General features: G+C 46.4%; 1 long non-coding RNA gene across 1 annotated transcript in view; it reads left to right on the forward strand.

The window, feature by feature from the left end:
• Positions 1-26,581, forward strand: part of LOC135032241 (uncharacterized) — a 331,444-nt gene that overhangs the window by 36,094 nt on the left and 268,769 nt on the right. The window contains exons 2-3 of the long non-coding RNA XR_010227792.1: positions 19,281-19,447; positions 20,710-20,848. This is a non-coding gene — a long non-coding RNA (uncharacterized LOC135032241). The remainder of the gene's footprint in view (positions 1-19,280; positions 19,448-20,709; positions 20,849-26,581) is intronic.

Here is a 26,581-nt window from a genome sequence, read left to right on the forward strand (position 1 = left end):
AGTGTCCTGTCCATCAGTCATTCCAGTGACGATATACGCTGCTGCTATATGTCTACTGCTACAGTATTATAATAATAATAACAACAACAACCACAAGTCCCTTACAGTGTTTTTGTGTTGTGCTGCATCAGACCAGTGGTAGTGTCCTGTCCATCAGTCATTCCAGTGACGATATATGCTGCTGCTATATGTCCACTGCTACAGTATTATAATAATAATAATAACAACCACAAGTCCCTTACAGTGTTGTTGTGTTGTCCTGTCCATCAGTCATTCCAGTGACGATATACGCTGCTGCTATATGTCCACTGCTATAGAAACATAGAAACATAGAATTTGTCGGCAGATAAGAACCACTTGGCCCATCTAGTCTGCCCCTTTTTTTTTTTTTTTTACATTATTTTTATCTCTAACCTTATTTGATCCTTATTTCTTTGTAAGGATATCCTTATGTCTATCCCATGCATATTTAAATTGCTCTACTGTCTTAGCCTCTACCACCTCTGATGGGAGGCTATTCCACTTGTCCACTACCCTTTCTGTGAAATAATTTTTCCGCAAATTTCCCCTGAACCTCCCCCCCTCCAGCCTCAGTGCATGTCCTCGTGTCCTATTGCTTCTCTTCATTTGGAGAATGTTTCCCTCCTGAACTTTGTTAAAACCCTTGATATATTTGAAAGTTTCTATCATGTCCCCCCTTTCCCTTCTCTGCTCCAAACTATACATATTGAGATTTCTTAGTCTTTCTGGGTATGTTTTGTGATGTAGGCCATGCACCATTTTAGTTGCCCTCCTTTGTACAGTTTCTAATGTATTAATATCCTTTTGAAGATATGGCCTCCAGAACTGAATACAGTATTCTAGATGAGGCCGTACCAATGACCTATACAGTTGCATTATTACTTCTTTCTTTCTGCTGCTGATTCCTCTCCCAATGCAGCCAAGCATCTGACTAGCCTTCCTCATTGCCTTGTTACATTGCTTACCTGCCTTTAAGTCATCTGAAATAGTGACTCCTAGATCCCTTTCCTCCTCAGTAGTTTCCAGTATAGTGCCATTAATACTATATTTAGCTTTAAAATTTTTGAGACCCAAGTGCATGATTTTGCATTTTTTGGCATTAAACTGTAATTGCCAAACTCTTGACCATTCCTCTAGTCTACCTAGATCCTCAATCATTTGTTTTACCCCACCTAGTGTGTCTACCCTGTTGCATACCTTTGTGTCATCTGCAAAAAGGCATGCTTTCCCTTTAATGCCATTTGCAATGTCACCAATAAAGATATTAAAAAGCACTGGTCCAAGTACAGATCCCTGGGGTACTCCACTGGTAACATTTCCCTCCTGTGAATGCACTCCATTTACCACAACTCTCTGTTTTCAGTATTATAATAATTATAACAACAACCACAAATCCCTGACAGTGTTGTTGTGTTGTGCTGCATCAGACCAGTGGTAGTGTCCTGTCCATCAGTCATTCCAGTGACGAGGCAGTCACAGTGGTATACGTTGCTGCTATATGTCCACTGCTACAGTATTATAATAATTATAACAACAACCACAAGTCCCTTACAGTGTTGTGTTGTGCTGCATCAGACCAGTGGTAGTGTCCTCTTCATCAGTCATTCCAGTGACGAGGCAGTCACAGTGGTATATGCTGCTGCTATATGTCCACTGCTACAGTATTATTATAATAATTATAACAACAACCACAAGTCTCTTACAGTGTTGTTGTGTTGTGTTGCATCAGACCAGTGGTAGTGTCCTGTCAATCAGTCATTCCAGTCATTCCTGTGCCGCATATTGTCTTATATAACTCCCCCAAAAAAATGGAGAACAAAAATTTGGAGGATAAAATAGGGAAAGATCAAGAACCACTTCCTCCTAGTGCTGAAGCTGCTGCCACTAGCCATGATATAGACGATGAAATGCCATCAACGTCGTCTGCCAAGGCCGATGCCCAATGTGATAGTAGAGGGCATGTAAAATCCAAAAAGCCAAAGTTCCGTAAAAAGACCCAAAAAAGAAATTTAAATGGTATGAGGAGAAACGTAAACTTGCCAATATGCTATTTATGACACAGAGTGGCAAGGAACGGCTGAGGCCATGGCCTATGTTCATGGCTAGTGGTTTAGTTTCACATGACGATGGAAGTCCTCATCCTCCCGCTAGAAAAATTAAAAGAGTTAAGCTGGAAAGAGCACAGAAAAGAACTGCGTTCTGAGATGGTATCACAAATCCCCAAGGAGAGTCCAAGTGTGTCGGTGGTTGCGATGCCTGACCTTCCCAACACTGGATGGGAAGAGGTGGCTCCTTCCACCATTTGCACGCCCCCATGAAAGTGCTGGAAGGAGCACCCACAGTCCAGTTCCTGATATTGAAATTGAAGATGTCACTGTTGAAGTACACCAGGATGAGGATTATTATCCTTTATTATTATCCTTTATATGGCGCCACAAGGGTTCCGCAGCGCCCAATTACAGAGTACATATGCACATAATCAAAACAGGAAAACAGTGACTTACAGTTGAAGACAATTTAGGACAAGTACAGGGTAACTAAGCATAACTACACCAGTAAATGACAGAGATAAGTTCCAGGTGGCCAAAAAACTGCGCGATTTGGGCAGTTGAGGATTATTAAAGTAAGAAAAGGATAAGCACATGAGGGAAGAGGGCCCTACCCGTGAGAGCTTACATTCTAAGGGGAGGTGTAGACAGACAGGGGTGACACAGATGGGGTACATAGAGAGCGTGGAACAGAGGGTTAGGATGAGATTTGGCTGGGTTTGGTAAAGAAATGGGTCTTAAGAGCCCATTTGAAGTTTTGTAGAGAGGTGGAGAGTCTGAGGGGGAGAGGTAAAGAATTCCATAGGAAGGGAGCAGCACGTGAAAAATCTTGGAGATAGGAGTGGGAGGAAGTAATCAGAAGACAGGAGAGCCAGCGTGCATTAGCAGAGCGAAGAGGCCGGGTGGGAAAGTAAAGGGAGATAAGGTCAGAGATGTAAATGGGAGAGGAGTGGGTGAGTGCTTTGCAAGTGAGAGTGAGAAGTTTGAATTGGATTCTGAAAGGGAAGGGAAGCCAGTGAAGGGCTTGTAGGAGAGGGGAGGTGGTCGTAGTGCGTTTGGTGAGGAAGATAAGCCGGGCAGCAGCATTGAGGATAGATTGGAGTGGAGAGAGGTAATTGTCAGGGAGGCCAGTTAGGAGGAGATTACAGTAGTCCAGTCTGGAAATAATCAGTGAGTGAATAATGATCTTAGTGGCATCCTGGGTGAGAAAAGGTCTGATCCTGGAAATGTTTTTGAGATGAAAATGACAGGTTTGTGAGAGGTGCTGAATGTGTGGTTTGAAGGAGAGGGAGGAGTCAAGGATTACACCAAGACAGCGTACTTAGGGGCTAGAGGAGATAGTCGTGCCATCAATGGATAATGAGATTGTGGGAGGTGAGGTTGTGCGGGAGGGTGGGAAGATGATCAGCTCAGTCTTAGACATGTTGAGTTTAAGAAAGCGCTGGGACATCCAGGAAGAGATAGCAGAAAGACAGTTAGAGGCACGAGTGAGGAGAGCTGTGGAGAGATCAGGGGAGGAGAGGTAGATTTGAGTGTCATCAGCATAGAGGTGATACTGGAAATTAAAAGAACTAATGAGTTCACCTAAAGAGGACGTATAGAGAGAGAAAAGGAGAGGACCAAGAACAGAACCTTGGGGGACACCAACAGTTAGTGGAAGTGGGGGCGAGGTAGCATCATGAGAGAAGACAGAGAAGGAACGATCAGAGAGGTAGGAGGACAGCCAGGAGAGGGCAGTATCGCGTAGACCAAGAGAGTGAAGGATTTGCAGAAGGAGAGGGTGGTCCACAGTGTCAAAAGCAGCAGAGAGGTCAAGAAGAATAAGCAGAGAGTAGTGGCCCTTAGATTTGGCGGCATGGAGGTCATTGCAGACTTTTGTGAGGGCAGTTTCAGTAGAGTGGAGAGAGCGGAAACCAGACTGGAATGGGTCAAGCAGTGAGTGAGAGGAAAGGAAGGCAGTGAGGCGATTATAGACAATACGCTCAAGAAGTTTGGAGGCAAAGGGGAGGAGAGAGATGGGTCGATAGTTGGAGAGAGTGTTAGGATCAAGGGTAGGTTTTTTAAGAATAGGGGAGACAAGAGCATGCTTGAAGGCAGAGGGGACAGTGCCTGATGAGAGGGAGAGATTGAGAAGGTGGGCAAGATGGGAACAGGCAGAAGGAGAGAGGTAGCGGAGGAGGTGGGAGGGGATAGGGTCAAGTGGGGAGGTTGTGGGGGGGGGGAGTGTATGAGGGCCATGACTTCCTCGCCAGATAAATGGGAGAAAGATGTCAGAGTTGGTTAGAGGGTAGGGGAGGGGTGGCAAAGGATGGGTGGTGGCTGGTTGCTGGACTGGTGGGATGTGATGTACTGACGCATGGAGTCAATCTTGGATGTGAAATAAGTGGCAAAGTCAAGAGCAGACAATGAGGAAGGGAGAGGAGGTGGTGGTGGGCAGAGGAGGGAGTTAACAGTGGCAAAGAGGCGCAGGGGGTTGGAAGAGTGGGTAGAGATGAGGATTTTGAAGTATGATTGTTTAGCGAGGGAAAGGGCAGCACTGAAGGATGAGAGCATGAATTTGAAATGGAGGAAGTCTGCTTGAGAGCGTAATTTCCTCCACTGTCGCTCGGCAGTACGTGAGCATTTTTGTAGATATCTGGTGCATTTGGTGTGCCAGGGTTGAGGTGTTGATCTGCGAGGGTGAATAGTGGTTGGCGGAGCAACAGAGTCAAGGGCTGAAGTAAGAGATGCATTGTATAGAGATGTGGCTTGTTCAGGACATGTGAGAGAGAGAAGAGGAGAGAGAAGTGAGTCAAACAGGGAGGATAGGGATGAGGTGTCAATAGCCTCAATGTTACGCTTAGTGATGGTAGCCTTAGGAGGGAGAGATGGGGGAGCAGAGATAGATAAGTTGAATGAGAGCAAGTGGTGGTCAGAGAGGGGAAAAGGGGAATTGGAGAAATAAGAAATATCACAGCGGTGAGTGAAAACCAGATCCAGTGAGCTCCCGTTCACATGGGAGGGTGAGGTGGTCCACTGGGAGAGACCAAGTGAAGAGGTGAGGGCAGGTGGTTTTGTGGGGTTATCGATAGGGATGTTGAAATCACCTAGGATAATGGAGGGAATGTCAGAAGAGAGGAAGTGAGGTAGCCAGGAAGCAAAGTTGTCGAGGAATTTGGAGGAAATGCCAGGTGGACGGTAAATGACAGCAACTCGAAGATTAGTAGGTTGGTAGAGGCGTATTGCATGGACCTCAAATGTAGAGAATGTAAGAGATGGTTCTGGAGGTATAAGTTGGTATGTGTAGCTTGAGGGTAAAAGGATCCCAACACCAACCCATGACGACCCCCAGGTCGGGGTGTGTGTGAGAATGTGAGGATATGGGTATTGCTGGTGCTGAGGAGGAAGTTGACGATGAGGATTCTGATGGTGATGTGGTTTGTTTAAGTCAGGCACCGGGTGAGACACCTGTTGTCCATGGGATGAAGAAGCCCATTGTGATGCCTGGGCAAACTACCAAAAAAGCCACCTCTTCAGTGTGGAATTATTTCTCCACAAATCCGGACAACAGGTGTCAAGCCATCTGTTGCCTCTGTCAATCTGTAATAAGTAGGAGTAAGGATGTTAACCACTTAGGAACATCCTCCATTATACGTCACCTGCTGCGCATTCATCAGAAGTCAGTGTCAAGTTGTGAAAGTTTGGGTAAGAGCGTAAGCAGTCCACTGACACCTAAATCCCTTCTTCCTCCTGTACCCAAGCTCCTGCAAGCCACACCACCAACTCCCTCAACGTCAACTTCCTCCTCAGTCAAGAACGTCAGTAGTCCTGCAGGCCATGTCACTGTCAAGACTGAGGAGTCCTCTCCTAACCGGGATTCCTCTGGAGGATCCTTGAGTGGTACGCCTGCTGTTGCTGCCACTGCTGTTGTTCCTGCTGGGAGTCGATCGGCATCCCAGACGGGAAGTCAGAAGACCACTTGTACTACTTCCAGTAAGCAATTGACTGTCCAACAGTCCTTTGTGAGGAAGATGAAATATGACAGCAGTCATTCTTTTGCAAAGTGGATAACTGAAGCCTTGACAGCTATGTTGGTGTTAGATGTGCATCTGGTATCCGCCATTAGTTCAGTGGGAGAATTGTTTGGGGTACTGTGTCCCTAGTATCAAATCCCATTAAGGTTCCACTTCTCTAGGCAGGTGATACCGAAAATGTACACAGACGTCAGAAAAAGAGTCACCGGTTGTTATGTACACCAGTGCCTGCAGGAAAGTACTGGTGTCAGAACTGTTATGCACAACAAATGGACTCACAGACAGACTGGGGAATATGACATAACGTACACAGAAGGTGATAGGGTAACAAAATACACACAAAGTGAACAGAGAAGCCCAGAGGCTAAGGAACTGGGTATCTCCCTTGTATTAGAAATGCTCAGATGGGAAAAGCAAGATGTTGTGTTTTAATACATAGAGAACCCGAAATGCTGTTGCTAAGGGCAACAGCAAAACCCTAAAGGGTTACCAACGGGTGTGGCAGTAAACTCCTTGGTCAGAGATGGAATGATAGACACAAGGAGAGTCTCCACAATCCTAATTCTCACTTGCAGTGCACAGGTTCAGTTTACTGCCACTAAACTGACCCCTGACACCTAGCACAGTGAGACAGGATTAGACAGGCAAGTCTTAGAATACAGCCGCAAACTTGCTAAGTTCACAGAGTAGTAACAGAACCCCAGCAAGCTAAACGACTGACTCCAGTCTTACTGCTAGGTCTGGATTGGCAGAGTGTAATACCAAATTCCCAGGCCTATTTGCAGTAAGCAACAAACAAATACAAAGCTACACAGTACTGGCTAACTTTCAGGAACTGACTAACCAACAAAGATTCAGCAGCATCTGCTTAACCTGGAAAGAGGCCTTATAAAGCAGGTGCTGTCCACGCCCCACTCAGACCTCACAGACTGTGAGCACAAAAACCAGCACCGGATCCCCTGCCGTGCACAGAGCCTATAACCACTGCACAGCAAAAGACCCGAACCGGAGTATCAGCTGCGCTCAGGTTACTCCGCTAGTACTTGTCTCCCGGTTGCCATGACGACGTGGCAGCACAGGGCAGGAGACCCTAACAGTACCCCCCCTCTGACGAGGGGTCAAAGAACCCCTACCACCGGGTTTATCGGGGAACTGCGAGAAGAAAGAGCGTATCAGTCTGGGGGCATGAAGATCACAACTGCGCACCCACGACCGCTCCTCCGGGCCATACCCCTTCCAGTGCACCAAAAATGACAGCCGACCCCGAACCACCTTGGAGTCAAGAATCCTTTCAACAACAAACTCCCTCTGGCCACGTATCAGAAGAGGGGAAGGTCTTCCACTGGAAGAAGGATTACTAATCGCCCGTTTTAAAAGGGAACAATGAAATGTTTTATTGATACCCAAAGAACGGGGCAGATCTAACTGAAATGCCACCGGATTGATAACCCTGGTGATCTTATAAGGGCCGATGAACCGGGGGCCTAACTTATGAGATGGCTGTCTCAACTTCAAATTCTTGGTAGACAACCAGACGAAGTCTCCTAATTTGAAGCTGCAGGGTCTTTTCCGCTTATCAAAAACCCTTTTGGTCACTAATGACACAGACACAAGGGCTTTCTTCACTTTCCGCCAAATACCTCTAAGGACCGAAACCACAGAGGAACCACCAGGCGTGGAGTCCAGGGGGTCAAAAGAATTGGCCTTAGGATGATGCCCATACACACAAAGGAAGGGAGAGATCTGTAGCAGAGTGAGCCGCGTTGTTATAGGCAAACTCCGCCATGGACAGATGAGCAACCCAGTCAGTCTGACACTTGGAGACATAACACCTGAGGAACTGCTCCAAGGACTGGTTCACCCTTTCAGTCTGCCCATTAGACTGCGGATGGTAGCCTGACGACAAGCTGACAGAAATCTGGAGATCGGAACAAAATGCCCTCCAGAATTTGGCCACAAACTGGGATCCGCGGTCAGAGACCACATCAAGTGGCAACCCGTGGAGACGCACAACATGCAGCATAAATAATTCAGACAGGCGTCTGGCCGATGGCAGCCCAACCAGTGGAACGAAGTGCGCCATCTTCGAAAACCTGTCAACGACAACCCAGATGGCTGTCATCCCCGAGGATTTGGGCAAGTCCACCACAAAATCCATTGAAATGTGGGTCCATGGCTTAGATGGGATAGAGAGTGGATGTAATGGGCCAACAGGAACCCCTCTAGGAGTCTTATTTCGGGCACAGATGTCACATGCCCGAACCCACTGATCCACATCCTTAGCCACCGAGGGCCACCACACCGCCCTAGATAGCAACTCCCGAGTTCTGGTAATACCCGGGTGACCTGCCGACTTCTTGGCATGGAATTCCAGGAACACTCGCTGTCTTAACCTAGGAGGCACAAACAAAAGACCTACCGGAAGGTCTGGAGGAGCCTGCTCCTGTGCTCTAAGGACTAATGATAAGAGGTCCTGGGTAATGCCCACTTTAATACATGATGGGGAAACAATGGGCAACGGCTCCTCGGTGGTCTCCTGGATTGGAGCAAAACTCCGCGAGAGCGCATCAGCCTTGATGTTTTTTGACCCAGGGCGATATGTTATCAAAAAATTAAAGCGAGCAAAAAACAAAGCCCATCGTGCCTGCCTGGCATTGAGACGCTTCGCTGACTCTAAATATGCCAGATTCTTATGGTCAGTGAGAATTGAGACCACAAACTTAGCCCCCTCAAGCCAGTGTCTCCACTCCTCGAGTGCATCCTTAATAGCCAACAATTCCCGGTTACCCACGTCATAATTCATCTCGGCAGGCGAAAATTTACGGGAAAAGTAAGCACAGGGATGAAGGCGATTATCAGACACTCCCATCTGAGAAAGCACTGCCCCAATACCCATCTCAGAGGCATCCACCTCCACCACAAAAGGACGCTCTGGATCTGGGTGTCGCAGCACCTTGGCCGAAACAAATGCCCTTTTGAGACGGGCAAAAGCCGCTTTAGCCTCACAAGACCAGTGAGCAACATCCGCCCCTTTCTTAGTGAGTGCCACCAAGGGCGCCACTATAGACGAAAATCCAGCGATAAATCGTCTATAAAAATTCGCAAAGCCCAGGAAACGCTGAAGCGCCTTCAAACTAGTGGGTTGCACCCAATCCAGGACTGCCTGTACCTTGGAACCCTCCATTTGGAAACCTTCTGGGGAGATAATATATCCTAGAAATGCGATTTGCTGAACTTCAAATGCGCACTTCTCCAGCTTCGCCCCAAGCCGGTGGTCTCTGAGTTTCTGGAGGACTAAGCGTACATGCTTCCGATGTTCCTCCAGGGAATGGGAGAAGATTAGGATGTCATCTAAGTATACAACTAAGAATCTATCCAAATATTCCCTGAGCACATCATTCATGAAATCCTGGAAGACTGCCGGGGCATTACAGAGCCCAAAAGGCATCACCAAATATTCATAATGCCCTGAGTGGGTATTAAAGGCAGTCTTCCATTCATCCCCCTCTCTTATTCGGATTAGATTGTACGCACCGCGTAGGTCAATCTTAGAAAAAATGGTGGCAGTACGAAGCTGGTCAAACAAGACCGAAATGAGAGGCAGTGGGTATGAGTTTTTAATCGTGATACGGTTCAATTCCCTGAAGTCGATGCAGGGTCGCAACGAACCGTCCTTTTTACCCACGAAGAAGAACCCCGACCCAACTGGAGACTGTGAAGGCCTGATAAATCCCTTAGCCAAGTTCTCCTGAATGTACTCTGCCATAGCCTGAGTCTCAGGACGTGACAGGGAGTACAACCTGCTCTTGGGAAGCTTAGCATTTGGCAACAAATCAATGGCACAGTCATAGGGGCGATGGGGAGGTAGTACCTCTGCAACTTTTTTGGAGAACACGTCCGCAAAATCTGCATAACACCCTGGCAATCCTGGCAAACTTAGCTGCGAGAGCCTGACTGGAAGGCTCAAGCAACTCCTGAAACAATCAGTACCCCAACTAAGAATCTCCCCAGAGACCCAGACAAATTGAGGATTGTGGGCCCTTAACCAGGGTAACCCCAACACCAATGGGGCAAAAGTACAGACAGTCACATAAAAGGACAATTTTTCAGAGTGTGTGGCTCCAATAAACAAAGAAATCTGGCTAGTGCAAGAGGTAATTTTACCTTGGGATAATGGTTAACCGTTTAACCCACAAATCTCAATTTCCGATGCCAAGGGTACTAAGGGAACAGAGTGTTTCAGGGCGAATTAGCGGTCCATAAAAACCCCGTCGGCCCCACTGTCCACAAAGGCCTCAGTCTTGACAGTTTGACCGAGGATCTTCAAGGTCACCGGAATGATAAAAGTCTTCTTGGGAAATTCTGACTTCTGGCCTGACAGGATATTTCCCATCACCCTCAGGCCCTGAAGTTTTCCGGCTTTTCTGGGCATGATACTACCACATGACCTTTATTCCCACAGTACAAACACAACCCCTGCTGTCTCCTCCGCGTCTTCTCACGCGAGGAGAGGCGGGTAGCCCCAATCTGCATAGGCTCCTCGGAAAATTCCTCAGAGTCTGAGGTTCCCTTGGGAAGGAAGGAAATCTCAGTCTCCCTTTCAAGCCTACGCTCTCTCAGCCGTCTATCCACCCGGATGGATAACTGCATGAGCTGATCCAAGCTATCAGGCAAGGGATATTGTACCAGTTGGTCCTTTATCTGGTTAGAAAGACCTCTTCGGTACTGGTGTCTCAGGGCTGGGTCATTCCACTGGGTATCATGGGCCAACCTCCGAAACTCCGTACAGTAAACCTCAACTGGCCTTCGCCCTTGCTTAAGGATCGAAATCTGAGCCTCGGCTGAGGCTGTCTTGTCAGGGTCATCATACAACATGTCCAGTGCCGTAAAAAAAGCATCAACACTTTTAAGCGACGGACAGTCAGGCTGCAACCCATATGCCCAGACCTGTGGGTCTCCTTGTAGCAAGGAAATCACTGTGCCCACCCACTGAATCTCCGACCCAGAAGACTGAGGCCTAAGCCGGAAGTATAGCTTGCAGCTCTCCTTGAAACAAAAGAACTGCGAGCGATCTCCAGAAAAACGATCCGGGAGATTTACTTTCAGCTCCTTAACCCCTGCAGGTGCTGCTGCTGCGGGAGCTCCGCCAGCAGCCTGGGAGGTGTGCATTTTAATGGACAGATCATTAAATTGTCGAGTCAGGACCTGCACCTGATCGACCACCTGTTGCAACGTATTTTGAGGGGTATGCTCCATATTCCCACAAAATTTCAACAGGAGTATTAGGCTGCTGAATATGTTATGTACACCAGTGCCTGCAGGAAAGTACTGGTGGCAGAACTGTTATGCACAACAAATGGACTCACAGACAGACTGGGGAATATGACATAACGTACACAGAAGGTGATAGGGTAACAAAATACACACAAAGTGAACAGAGAAGCCCAGAGGCTAAGGAACTGGGTATCTCCCTTGTATTAGAAATGCTCAGATGGGAAAAGCAAGATGTTGTGTTTTAATACATAGAGAACCCGAAATGCTGTTCCTAAGGGCAACAGCAAAACCCTAAAGGGTTACCAACGGGTGTGGCAGTAAACTCCTTGGTCAGAGATGGAATGATAGACACAAGGAGAGTCTCCACAATCCTAATTCTCACTTGCAGTGCACAGGTTCAGTTTACTGCCACTAAACTGAACCCTGACACCTAGCACAGTGAGACAGGATTAGACAGGCAAGTCTTAGAATACAGCCGCAAACTTGCTAAGTTCACAGAGTAGTAACAGAACCCCAGCAAGCTAAACGACTGACTCCAGTCTTACTGCTAGGTCTGGATTGGCAGAGTGTAATACCAAATTCCCAGGCCTATTTGCAGTAAGCAACAAACAAATACAAAGCTACACAGTACTGGCTAACTTTCAGGAACTGACTAACCAACAAAGATTCAGCAGCATCTGCTTAACCTGGAAAGAGGCCTTATAAAGCAGGTGCTGTCCACGCCCCACTCAGACCTCACAGACTGTGAGCACAAAAACCAGCACCGGATCCCCTGCCGTGCACAGAGCCTATAACCACTGCACAGCAAAAGACCCGAACCGGAGTATCAGCTGCGCTCAGGTTACTCCGCTAGTACTTGTCTCCCGGATGCCATGACGACGTGGCAGCACAGGGCAGGAGACCCTAACACCGGTATCCTACAAAATGCGGTTATATCCAGTGTCCACTTAACCACGGACATGTGGACAAGTGGAACAGGGCAGACTAAGGACTAAATGACTGTAACAGCCCACTGGATAGATGTATGGCCTCCTACAGCAACAACAGCAGCGGCACCAGTAGCAGCATCTCGCAAACGCCAACTCATTGCTATGCAGGCTACGCTATGTATCACCGCTTTCCGTAAGAGGCACACAGCTGACAACCTCTTATGGAAACTGAGGAACATCATTGCAGATTGGCTTACCCCAATTGGACTCTCCTGGGGATTTGTGGTATCGGACAACGCCACCAATATTGTGCGTGCATTACATCTGGGCAAATTCCAGCACATCCCATGTTTTGCACATACAATTAATTTGGTGGTGCAGAATTTTTCGAAAAATTACAGGGTTGTGCAGGAGATGCTGTCGGTGGCCCGTAAAATTGCGGGCCACTTTCGGCATTCAGCCACCGCGTGCCGAAGACTGGAGCGCCAGCAAACATGCCCTAACCTGCCCTGCCATCAACTGAAGCAAGAGGTGGTAACGAGGTGGAATTCAACACTCTATATGCTTCAGAGGATGGAGGAGCAGCAAAAGGCCATTCAAGCCTATACATCCACCTACGATATAGGCAAAGGAGGGGTAATGCACATGACTCAAGCGCAGTGGAGAATGATTTCTGTCTTGTGCAAGGTTCTCCAACCCTTCGAACTTGCCACACGTGAAGTCAGTTCAGACACTGCCAGCTTGAGTCAGGTAATTCCCCTCATCAAGCTTTTGCAGAAGCAGCTGGAAATTGAAGGAAGAGCTAAGACGGAGGGATTCCACAAAGTATGTGGGACTTGTGGATGGAGCCCTTCATTCGCTTTGCCAGGATTCAAGGGTGGTCAATCTGTTGAAATCAGAGCACTACATTTTGGCCACCGTGCTCGATCCTAGGTTTAAAGCCTACATTGTAACTCTCTTTCCGGCAGACACAAGTTTGCAGAGGTGCAAAGACCTGCTGGTGAGTAAATTGTCAACTCAAGTGGAACGTGACCCGTCAGCAGCTCGTCCTTCAATTTCTCCCACCACTAGGGCTGCAAGGACAGGATAAGATTTCCTAGCCCACCCACTGGTGGTGATGCAGGGCAGTCAGGAGCGAAAGCTGACATCTGGTCCGGACTGAAGGACCTGCCAACGATTACTGACATATCTACTGTCACTGCATATGATTCTGTCACCATTGAAAGAATGGTGGAGGATTATATGAGGGACAGCATCCAAGTAGGCATGACAGACAGTCTGTACGTATACTGGCAGGAAAAAGAGGCAATTTGGATGCCCTTGCACAAACTGGCTTTATTTTACCTAAGTTGCCCCGCCCCTCCAGTGTGTACTCCGAAAGAGTGTTTAGTGCAGCCGCTCACCTTGTCAGCGATCGGCGTAGGAGGTTACTTCCACTAAATGTGAAGAAGATGATGTTCATCAAAAGGAATTATAAATTCTTCCGGGAAGACCTTTACCAGCAATTGCCTCCAGAAAGTACACAGGGACCTGTGATGGTGGATTCCAGTGGGGACGAATGAATACTCTGTGAGGAGGATGTACACAGTGAAAGGGGTGAGGAATCGGAGGATGAGGTCGACATCTTGCCTCTGTAGAGCCAGTTTGTGCAAGGAGAGATTGATTGCTTCTTTTTTGGTGGGGGCCCAAACAAACCAGTCATTTCAGCCACAGTCGTGTGGCAGACCCTGTCGCTGAAATGATTGGTTTGTTAAAGTGTGCATGGCCTGTTTATACAACATAAGGGTGGGTGGGAGGGCCCAAGGACAATTACATCTTGCACCTCTTTTTCTTTTCATCATGTGCTGTTTGGGGCCTAGTTTTTTTAAGTGCCATCCTGTCTGTAACTGCAGTGCCACTCCTAGATGGGCCAGGTGTTTGTGCCGCACACTTGTGTCGCTTAGCTTGGCTAGCAAGCTACCTCATTGCACCTCTTTTTCTTCTTTGCATCATGTGCTGTTTGGGGACTAGTTTTTGAATAGTGCCATCTTGTCTGCCACTGCAATGCCGATCCTAGATGGGCCAGGTGTTTATGCCGCACACTTGTGTTGCTTAGCTTAGTCATACAGCCACTTCGGTGCAACTTTTAGGCCTAAAAACAATATTGTGAGGTGTTCAGAATATACTGGAAATGAGTGGAAAATAATTTTATTGAGGTTTATAATACAGTAGGAGCAAAATTACCCCCAAATTCTGTGATTTTAGCTGTTTTTACGTTTTTTCCAAAAATCATCCAGATCCAAAACCAAAACACGAAAGGGTGGTTTTGGCAAAACCAAGCCAAAACCAAAACACGAAAGTGGAATTAGAACCAAAACACAAAACACGAAAAGTGCCCACCGCACATCTCTAGGAACGCAACTAAATTCAGTGCTTTCGATGGTGACAAGCACAATAACTTATGGGCACCCAAATCAATTGAATTTCTCTGTAAGGCACCCATTAATTATCACTATGCTCAAAACAATTAAATTCCCCTCAATGTGTGTTAATTTTCCTGTGGGGGCCAATGTGGTTTTTTTTTATTTGTGCAATGTTTTTCGTCTGGTTTGAGTTGTACTGCAAATGTGTTCCGTTCATAGAGAGCCGCAGTACAGATTAAGATGCATGTACAAAGAAGTGTATTAGAAATGTGTTGGGTGTTTCTGGGTGCAAGGATGCACTTAACTAATCAGACACAGATGCAACATAGTGTGGGCTTAATATTGAAGTGACATGTGCGTGTTGCTGCTAGTAGCTACGTAATGAGACGATGAATTGCTCACAATGGAGGCCATACTAAGATGTATGATCTGCACCATTGTAGCTGGTGAAAGCTACAATGGTGCGACTGATGCTGGCGTCCAATGATGCACACAGCATGACACTAATAGTGGGCTTCATCAGTTGGCTATTAGGTTTATCGACATATCGGTTACAAAACCAGCAGAAAATCGCCCAAACCCCCAACACCGGCGTTTTATAAATTTAACCCAAAGTGTCAATTTTGTTGACCAACGCTGCTTAACCCTTGCAGAGCTGCAGCTTCTTATTCAAAATGATGAAATCTGGTGCCTGTGCCCACTTTACCACCATTCTCATGCACAAATGTTTGTTAGTCAAGGCAAACTGCAAGTAGGTGATATGTAAGTGACCACGCTGTGTGGGTTTCAAGCATCAAATCTGTTGACTAATGCTGTTTAACCCTTGCAGAACTACAGCTTCTTATTCAAAATGACAAAATGTGGTGCATGTGCCCGCTTTACCACCCATTTTCATGCCCAAATCATTTTTGTTTAATGCAAAATGTAATGTAAATTGGTGTAAGGGACACAGTTTTTAGCTTATACAATGTTAACTTAGTGATCTACCCTTATTTAATTTATTTTAATATGATATTTTCTGAGTAAGAAGCCTGAAGCTGGTCGCCCGAGGTACAAAATTATCATAAACCACTTGCAGTGAAAGGGTGAATCCACTTTTAATATTTTATTGTATCCATAATTTAAGAATTAAGGAGCCCTGTTTAAAAGTTAAATAATAAAATGGAAGCAGGGACAATAACTCCTATTTTTAACTAAATCTTGACTATTTTATACCATTTTAGCAATCTTATAATTTTATTAAAAAGTTTCTAAAACCATATTAGAAATTATTTAATTAGAACTATTTTTGTAAAATCCTCTTGATTTCGGTATATATTTTATTTGTGTTGTATAACTGGGTTATAGTCACGATCCCGATAGTCAGCATATCAATGCCAGGATCCTGGTCGCTAGAATGCCAGCAGGGTGCCGAGGGCTATTCCCACTGTGGTGAGTGTTGCACTGAAGCGCAGTGAGCCTGCAAGGGGCTTCGTTGCGCTTGCCGCCCTGCCAGCATTCTGGGATCCTGGCATCGGTATGCTGACCGCCGGGATCCCGACCGCCGGTATCCAGTACCCAACGCGTATAACCTTATACAGGGATACTATCTGCTGCTCTTTCCCAGAACACATCCGACATTACTTAAGTTAGCCATACACTAACAATTATCGTTCTAGTTGGCTGGTTGGAACGATAATCTGTTGGTGTGTGAAAGCAAACCATTTAGTATCCTAATAAATATAATTTGTGGACCCTTATTATTTTTTACTTGAAATAAATATTTCCTGGAGTTACGTGCATAAAAGGGGCCTCTACCTAGTGTAATCTGTATAAGAGGTACTACAGTGTGGTGTAATGTGACTGATGGACACTACTGTGTGGTGTAATGTGACTGATGGACACTACTCTGTGGTGTAATGTGACTGATGGACACTACTGTGTGGTGTAATGTGACTGATGGACACTACAGTGTGGTGTAATGTGACTGATGGACACTACTGTGTGGTGTAATGTGACTGATGGACACCACACTGTGGTGTAATGTGACTGATGGACACTACTGTGTGGTGTAATGTGACTGATGGACACTACAGTGTGGTGTAATGTGACTGATGGACACTACAGTGTGGTGTAATGTGACTGATGGACACTACTGTGTGGTGTAATGTGACTGATGGACACCACACTGTGGTGTAATGTGACTGATGGACACTACTGTGTGGTGTAATGTGACTGATGGACACTACAGTGTGGTGTAATGTGACTGATGGACACTACTGTGTGGTGTAATGTGACTGATGGACACTACTGTGTGGTGTAATGTGACTGATGGACACTACAGTGTGGTGTAATGTGACTGATGGACACTACAGTGTGGTGTAATGTGACTGATGGACACTACTGTGTGGTGTAATGTGATGATGGACACTACAGTGTGGTGTAATGTGACTGATGGACACCACACTGTGGTGTAATGTGACTGATGGACACTACTGTGTGGTGTAATGTGACTGATGGACACTACTGTGTGGTGTAATGTGACTGGACACTACTGTGTGGTATAATGTGAATTGGTACTATTCTATCACCGTAGCCTCACCCCTGCTCTACAATGTCTGTTTTCTCAGCACTGTAGAGCAGTGGGCAGAGCCACGATGACGCGATCATGATGCCATATACCCCCAGACAGCCACCTGTGTGCTGGCCATGCCCCCTATGCACCGACTGGGCTGCCCCCTCCCAGAGTAAGGGGCAGCCAAGTCATTAAGTATGATTTAGTAACATGCAAGTCAACCCCTGTTAGTGCGGCTGTTACACAAAATAACAGTTTATCCGAGGTACTTTACCCACAGCTGGAGGAGAGAGGGTAGCTTAAACCTTTGTCTTTTATCTCCATTCGTGCCTGCAGTACTCAGTTGCCAGCCATGTTAGAAATAGTTGTCTCAGCTCAGAGGCCCACTGGAGATGAAGGTTGTCCTAATATAGGTCCAAATCAAAGAAGCCTAACTTCCTTATGCATTTCTCTGCAAATGTATAGTGTCGGTTTATACTGACTTGAAAGGAGCTAGGAAATTTTTTGTTTTGTCTATAGGATAAACGTTCAGTCAAACCAAATTATAGGAGAATGCAATTTAGAGAATCAGAAAAGTTTATATTAATGATGGGGTAGTAGGTTGGACACTGAAGTGACATTGGTGTTTCCCATATGCCTATCAGTTCTGTATAAGCAGCCACACTGCCTAAGGTGTCGACCTAAGGTATGTCGACACCAAAAAGGTCGACGCACCTTAGGTCGACACCAATTGGTCGACACACCTTAGGTCAACATGGACAACAGGTCGACATGGAAAAAAATTAACATGAGTTTTTAAAAAAAAAAAAAAAAAAATTTGAACTTTTTCATACTTTACGATCCACGTGGACTACGATTGGGAATGGTAATCTGTGCTGAGCGCAGCCAGGCACCTTGCCATGCGAGGGGACGCGGTGCACTATATGGGGTTCCCGGTCACTCTACGTGTCGACCTTGTTCATTGTCGACCTTTTGTCCATGTCGACCTAAGGCATGTCGACCAATTGGTGTCGACCTACGGTGTGTTGACCTTTTTGGTGTCAACCTGGAGTCCCAGACCCTTACAGAGACAGCTACTGGGTAAGGGAAGCGGGCAGATAGTCACTGCACAGTACAGTTGGCACATTTACATTTAATTGAATACTCTGGAGAAAAATAATACTTTTTACTATAGCAGAAAAATAAATCCTGTATGTGCATGCTGTGGTAACAATATTTCTGTGCACATAATAAGAAAGTGGCCATTATATACGGATTCACTACGATATGCCGGCGGTCGGGCTTCCGGCGACCAGCATACCGGCACTGGGAGCCCGACCGCCGTCTTACCGACAGTGTGGCGAGCGCAAATGAGCCCCTTGTGGGCTCGCTGCGCTCGCCACGCTACGGGCACGGTGGTGCACTACGCGTGCTACACTATTTTATTCTCCCTCCAGTGGGGTCGTGGACCCCCACGAGGGAGAATAAGTGTCGGTATGCCGGCTGTCGGGATCCCAGCGCCGGTATACTGTGCGCCGGGATCCCGTCAGTCGGCATACAGAAGACCACCCATTATATACATCTCCTAGTTACCCACATACTGTCCCAGCTCCAAACATATGGCATTGTCTGGTTAGCGTGTTCACCAAATGCCACACTATAGCATACAACTCAACACTGGAGGGGACTGGAACAGGACAGGGGCATTATGTCATATATAGGGTATGTCTGTATCATGGATGGGTGCATGGAAAGCACAAGGCTGCCCTTTATCCCCATCTGGTCTCCTTCATAATGACCTCTCACTATCCTCAGCACCAGTGCCAGGTGTGTGCAGCGCCCATTCACCTCTGCTACACAGAACAGCAGTGACCAGACCTCCCCAATTACCCCACAACATGGACAATACAATGTAATCAAGACCAACATATCTTACTTTATTAATTCCAGGCATTTGTGCTTCCATTCTCTTATCTCCTGACACAGAATGTTCTCATTAGTTACTGTATGACCCATACCTCTTTCCTCCTGCTTCTGTAACGTCTCTCTGTACCGTACAGGTGTTACTGGCATCTGACACTGTCACCAGAAGGCAGCTTGCAGTGAAGGTCATCAAGTCGTGGTGGAAGAAGATATGATAAGATCTGTGCTGGTGGAGAGGGAAGCACTGCATGAAGTCTCTGGAACAGCCTTTGTCATCCTAGGGCTTTTTGCCTTTCAGACTGAGGTAAGTTCATGTACAGTATATTTCCATTAACCATCCTAGTTTGGAAAATGTTGTTACTGTTCCTGGGAATCCATACATGCTAGAGCAAATGCTATTCCTGAGCATCTTTCCATCTATTATAATACTACTGTTCCCGGGGACATCCTCAGTGCGCATGCCCAAATCACTAGGAAATGGCCGGGGAGGCATGCATAGACTATGTATTGCCTGCTGCAACTTTATTTGCATACTGTATATTCAGCTCTGTGTCAGCTCCACAACCCATATTTATTCCTCAGAAATGTTACATTTGTTTCCAATAAACCTATTTGTCTATTGTAGCTTCCAAATTGCTGTTGTTTCTCTTGTATTTATTTTCTTTTGGCAACTGCATAAAAGAACACAGGTATAGATAGATAGATAGATAGATAGATAGATAGATAGATAGATAGATAGATAGATAGATAGATAGATAGATAGATCTACAAAATCTGCCAGCACTCCCCTAGTGGTATTGCATCAGCGTGGCCCGGTGCCCTTTAGTGCTTGCATATATCCTCCAACAAGAACAGCACCGAGGGACAATAATTAGACTAAACAGTGTATTCACCAAACTCTCTCTCTCTCTCTATACACATTTTTATCAATTATGTTAAGTCCATTTCACTAGCTGGTCACCATGCCAGTGCACCCTGCACCCCCCTGCTCATGCCACTTACCTATCTTCTACAACTGAAAGCATCAAAAGCACTGGCCAGGGACAGATTGCCCTACGGGGGTACAGGTGAAATCCGTGGTAGGCACAACTACCCCACTGTCTGAGGGGCACATTCCCTCCTCTAATGTCAGATTCCAGTCAAATTATACAATGTTACCTAAATCATGGTGACTATGACTCGTCTATCTCATAGCCACAGATCCCACTTTAGCTCCAGAACTGGGGTCTTACTTAAAACAAATGAGGTCCTCAACAGATTATAGACATCGACACCCACCTGGAATTTCCCTGACCGGCCAGTCTGACACTGCATCCTTCACATACTCTCTGATTCATTGCCATACAGACACAGTGTCAGAAGTCTCCATCTTTGGTGGGACACCCGAGGATAGACCACCATAAATGTACTGTTTTACTAACATATTGTTATTGGATTGTGTGAAACTGATTATGGGAAAACCCCTTGAAGTGTTTACTTGCATATTGAAAGATGTAATTGTAAGTTATGTCATGTGCTGGTCCATCTCAGCAGCTTGTTTTACTTAGAGAATCTTCCATTTTACAGAGACATCAAACCAGAGAATATTCTCATCGATGGAGACGGCCATATTAAAATTGCAGATTTGGGCCTTGCATTAAACAACATGCATGAAGGAGACGTCGCCACTGAATATGCAGGAACAACAGGCTATATTGCCCCCGAGGTGAGTTATAAAGGATATTAGTGGATTTCTCATGCACACAGTGGGACTAAATGTAATGGCATCTGGTTTCTCTGTTTTATGGTATCCAACACTTTAGAACCCTCAGTGTTTTTGTACCTCAAGACATAAAAAATGTAGGGGATATCATAGTGTAAAAAACAGACACAAAGTCCAGTAGCTCGGAGGCTATTACATAGAGGGGTCTATTTACTAAGCCTTGGATGGAGATAAAGTGGATGGAGATAAAGTACCAACCAATTGGCTCCTAAGTGTCATTTTTCAAACCCAACAAGAGAAAGTTTTTGCGTAGGATGCAAGGAAAGGGAACTAAATGCCTTTTCCGGGGCACACTTATAAATTCATATAGTAATATGTGGTTAAAAATTCACTTTTAATTCATAATTTGTAAAGAGAATAGGTTAAATATACAAATACTTACACCAGGTTATATTGCGGCATATCCCTGCTGTTTTAAGAAAATACAATTGCAACTTATCATAAGTCAATAAGCATTTGTAGTGAAAATATAACAAAAATATACATATAAAGGTATCCAGGGACTTTTAATTTGTCTATAAATAGGGTTACCCTATTTGGACTTGTTATCTGGGAGCACCACCAACTCAGAGCCAATATAGATTTGTACAAAACTATGGCCAGTACGTTGGTATACAATCAATTATCTAATCACTTCTTGATAAATTAGGTCCAGTGCGGTTTCACAACCCTTTCACTACCGTATCATTTTTCAAACCCAGCCTGTGACCTGGTAGTTAGAAGCTGACTGGCTAATCATTTATCTCCATGAACTGTATCTCCATCCAAAGCTTAATAAATAGACCTTAGTTCGTAATATATTTATCCCAAGTAGCAAGTACGCTTGTACAGATAAATATATCTTCCTCAGGGTGACCTAAGCACCTAAGTAGAAGACCACGTTGTAGTGCAGCATATCTCAGCTATTTAGCTTGCTGATATATATAATAATAAAGCACAAAATGATGCTGCAGTCAGGGGAGGTTTAATAGAGGGGGTCAGGGACCTTAGGTCGACGCCAATTGGTCGACACACCTTAGGTCGACATGGACAAAAGGTCGACATGAGTTTTTTATGTTTTTTTGTGTCGTTTTCTTCGTAGAGTGACCGGGAACCCCAATTAGTGCACCGCGGCCCCTCGCATGGCTCGCTTCGCTCGCCATGCTTTGGGCATGGTGCCTTCGCTCCGCTTCACTTGGCACAGATTACCGTTCCAATCGTAGTCCACGTGGATCGTTAAGTATGAAAAGGTTCCAAAAAAGAAAAAAATTGTGAAAAACTCATGTCGACCTTTTTCCATGTTGACCCTTTGTCCACGTCGACCTAAGGTGTGTCGACCAATCGGTGTCGACCTAAGGTGTGTCGACCTTTTTGTTGTCAACCTGGAGTCCGGATACCAATAGAGGAGGGATCCCATATGCAGACTCCATGGTATTACGGTACAGTAGCTTCTGGCAATGTCGATCTGTGGGAACATATTGCCCGTGCCCTGTTCCCAGAGACTTTTCTACTGCACATGCGCATATCTCTGGGAAAATGATGCAGTGGGGATTTGTGTTGCGACTGCAGCACCATGCTGGACATCAGAGAGGTAAGTATTTAAACATGTGTGCAGGGTATGAATGAATATGCCAGTGGTTGCTGTCTATTTCTTTATTTTTTATCTATTAGACATAGAGAAAGAGAGGCAAGGAGTGTCAGATCTCCACTTTTTGGTTTTCAAGAGACCAGGAAATTATGTTATAACATTTGAGAGCTTATTGGTCAGACCCTTTAGTCCCAGTAGTCATGCGGAAAAGGAGATTTATGGTAGACTTACCATGGTTAAATCTCTTTCTGCGAGGTACACTGGGTTTCACAGGGAATACATTGGTGTATAGAGATGGCTCTTGATCCAGAGGCACCAACAATCTAAAGCTTTAGACTGTCCCAGGATGTATTGCGGTGCCTCCTCTATAAAACCCCGCCTCCAGGCACTGTGAGCTCAGTTTTAGTCAACCAGTCCAATGCAGAAGCAGGTAAAAGAGAAGGCAGATGTTAGCCACATAGAACCACGTTCTCATGAGAGGAGAAGGGACCAGCGGCTAATGCCATACAAACCCAAAGAAGCTAAGTGCGTCAGGTTGGGCGCCCTGTGGAACCCAGTGTACCTTGCAGAAAGAGATTTAACAATGGTAAATCTACCATAAATCTCCTTTTCTGCAGTGGGGTACACAGGGAATACAATGGGGATGTCCTACAGCAGTTCCTAAAGGGAGGGGATGCACCTTAGCGGGTATGAGAACCCGGCGTCCAAAGGAAGCATCCTGGGAGGCGGAAATATCAAAGGCATAGAACCTAATGAACGTGTTCTCTAAGGACCACGTAGCCACCTTGCACAATTGTTCTGCGGACGCACCACGGCGGACCGCCCAAGAAGGTCCAACAGAACGAGTAGAATGGGCCTTAACAGCAGCAGGAGCCAGGATCCCAGCTTGTGCAATCACCATTCTAATCCATCTGGCCAAGATTTGCTTATTTGCAGGCCAGCCACGTTTGTCGAAACCAAAAAGTACAAAAAGGGTATCTGACCTCCTGATAGAGGCAGTCCTCTCCACATAAGCATGGAGAGCCCTTACCACATCCAAAGACCGCTCTTTGGAGGACAAGTCAGAAGAGATGAAGGCTGGAACCACAATCTCTTGGTTAAGGTGAAAAGATGACACCACTTTAGGTAAGTAACCTGGGCGAGTTCTCAGAACTGCCCGGTCACGATGGAATATGATAAAGGGTGGGCGACAGGACAAAGCGCCTAAGTCCGACACCCTCCTAGCTGAGGCAATAGCCAGCAGAAACAGGACCTTGGCTGTGAGCCATTTAAGGGCCACTGAATCAAGAGGTTCAAATGGAGATTCTTGCAGGGCATTCAGGACCACAGACAGATCCCATGGAGCCACAGGAGGGACATAGGGAGGCTGAATCCACAGTACACCCTGAGTGAATGTATGTATGTCAGGAATAGGCACAATTTTCCTCTGAAACCACACCGACAAGGCAGATATGTGAACCTTGAGGGAGGCCAGACAAAGTCCTAAATCCAGGCCTTGTTGAACTTGTAAGCATCGTAATTCTTAGCAGCAACCCAGGTGAAGTAAGTATTCCAGACCCTATAATAAATTGTGGGACTTCAGCATAGCTTGGATAACTGCCTCAGAGAGTCCTTTGGCCCTCAGGAGTGAAGCTTCAAGAGCCATGCCGTCAAAGCCAGCCTGGCCAGGTCCAGGTAGACACAAGGGCCCTGAAAAAGGAGGTCTGGGCATTGAGGAAGTAGAAGAGGATGCTCTATCGATAGACCCTGCAGGTCTGAGAACCAATGCCGTCGTGGCCACGCTGGAGCGACTAGAAGTAGTATTCCTCCCTCTTGCTTGAACTTCCGTAGTACCCTGGGCAGGGGTGACACTGGAGGGAACACTTTAGAGCAGCCAAAAGTTCCATGGAATTGCCAGTGCTTCCGCGAATGCTGCTTGAGGATCCCTTGTCCTTGATCCGAAGACCGGAACTTTGTGATTGTGTCGAGACGCCATAAGGTCTACATCTGGTAGGCCCCACCTGTCCACTAGGAGTTGAAAGACTTCCGGATGAAGACTCCACTCTCCGGCATGTACGTCCTAATGACTGAGGAAGTCCACTTTCCAGTTGAGGACCCCCAGAATGAACACTGCCGATATTGCTGGCAGATGGCGTTCCGTCCAATAAAGGATTTTTGATACTTATATCATTGCCATGCAGCTCCTAGTGACGATGATTTATGTAAGAAACCATGGTGGCGTTGTCTGATTGTACTTGAACAGGCCTGTTCTGTATCAGAGGCAGGGCAAAAGTAAAAGAATTGAACACTGCCCGCGATTCCAGAATGGTCCACCGACCCTGGAGAAAGTGTTGCTCCAGCACCGAGCCACAATCCCTCAGACTGGCGTCCGTAGTCAGGAGGACCCAGTTGGGAATCCAGAAGGGCTTGGCCCCTGCTCAACTGTTGGTCATGTAGCCACCAGCTCATTGACAAACGAACCTCCGGAGTCAAGGAGATCATTTGAGACCTGATCCGATTAGGGAGACCATCCCACTTGGAAAGGATTAACCTCTGTAGAGGGTGGAAATTAAACTGAGCATACTCTACCATGTCGGATGCTGACACCATGAGGCCTAGTACTTGCATCGCCGAGTGTATCGACACTCTTAGGTGAGAGAGGAAGTATCTTATCCTATCCGGAAGCTTCTGGACTTTCTATGGAGACAGAAACAATCTTTGACTGTGTGTGAGCAGGGGACCAGTGAGATCTTTTTCCAGTTGACGAGCCAGCCATGGGCTTGTAGGAAGTTTACCGTCAGTTGTAGATGACTGAAAAGGATATCTAGGGAGTTCGCCAGGATCAGCAAGTCATCCAGATATGGCAGGATCCTGATTCCCTGATGACACAGATGAGCCGTCATCATGGCCATAACCTTGGTGAAGATCTGAGGGGCCGTGGCTAGTCCAAACGGCAGAGCCTGGAATTGATAATAAAGGTTGCCAATAGCAAACCACAGATATTGCTGATGCGACATGGCAATAGGTATATGCAGATAGGCATCTTGTATATCCAGGGATACCATACTGTATATTCTCTGGGTTCCTTGGCCAGTACAATCGAGCGCAGCATTTCCATATGGAACTTGGACACTCTCACATATTTGTTCAGTGATTTGAGGTTGAGTATAGGCCGGAAAGACCCATTTGGTTTCGGGACTAGAAACAGGGTCAAGTAGTATCCTCCGCCTCTCTGAGACAGGGGGACCGGCACTACCACTCCTGTATCCAGGAGGGAACACACAACCAGGTGTAGAGCTTGCGCTTTCAATGGGTCTGAAGGGACAACCGTCAGGTCAGAACTGGCAAGGGGGACGTTTCTTGAAAGAGACTGCGTACTCATGCATCTGGAGTGGTCTTTAACCAGACCTGGGTGAATTGCAGAAGTCGGCCTCCCACCCTGGGATCCCCCGGGGGAGGCCCACCCCCATCATGCAGCAGGCTTGTCTTGTTTGGAAGCAGGCTGACGGGCAGCCCAGGATTGTTTTGCTTTGGGCTTAGTGGTTTTGGGAGCACAAGCTTGTCTCTGGTATGCCTGACCTTTTGCTATCCCTTGAGGTCGAAAAGAACGAAAAGTGGTACTCTTTGTCTTCTGTGTAGAAGAATTAGTATTTGGGAGAAATGCAGTCTTAGCAGCTGCTAAGTCAGTCACAATCTTATTCAGATCCTCCCCAAACAAGATGTCTCCCTTAAAAGGGAGTACCTCCAAGGTCTTTTTGGAGTCCAGGTCCACCTTCCATGGCCTCAATCACAGAATTCAGTGAGCCAGGATGGACATAGTCGATGCCTTGGCCGCCATTAAACCTGCCTCAGAGGATGCCTCCTGAATGTAATGGGAGGCGGTGGCAATATGAGACAGATATTGTCTGGCAGTGTCAGATATATCCTGAGGCAGCTCCTCCTCTAGTGCCTGAACCCACGCTTCAATTCCTTTTGTGGCCCAGAAGGCTGCTATAGTGGGTCTATGTACAGCACCTGTAAGGGAGTAAATAGACTTCAGGCATCCCTCCACACACTTATCTGTCAGTTCCTTCAGTGAGGTGACAGTGGTGACAGGCAGAGTAGATGACACCACAAGACGGGTGACATGG

Source organism: Pseudophryne corroboree, chromosome 2, assembly GCF_028390025.1.
Source record: "Pseudophryne corroboree isolate aPseCor3 chromosome 2, aPseCor3.hap2, whole genome shotgun sequence".
Classification (NCBI taxonomy): Eukaryota; Metazoa; Chordata; class Amphibia; order Anura; family Myobatrachidae; genus Pseudophryne; species Pseudophryne corroboree.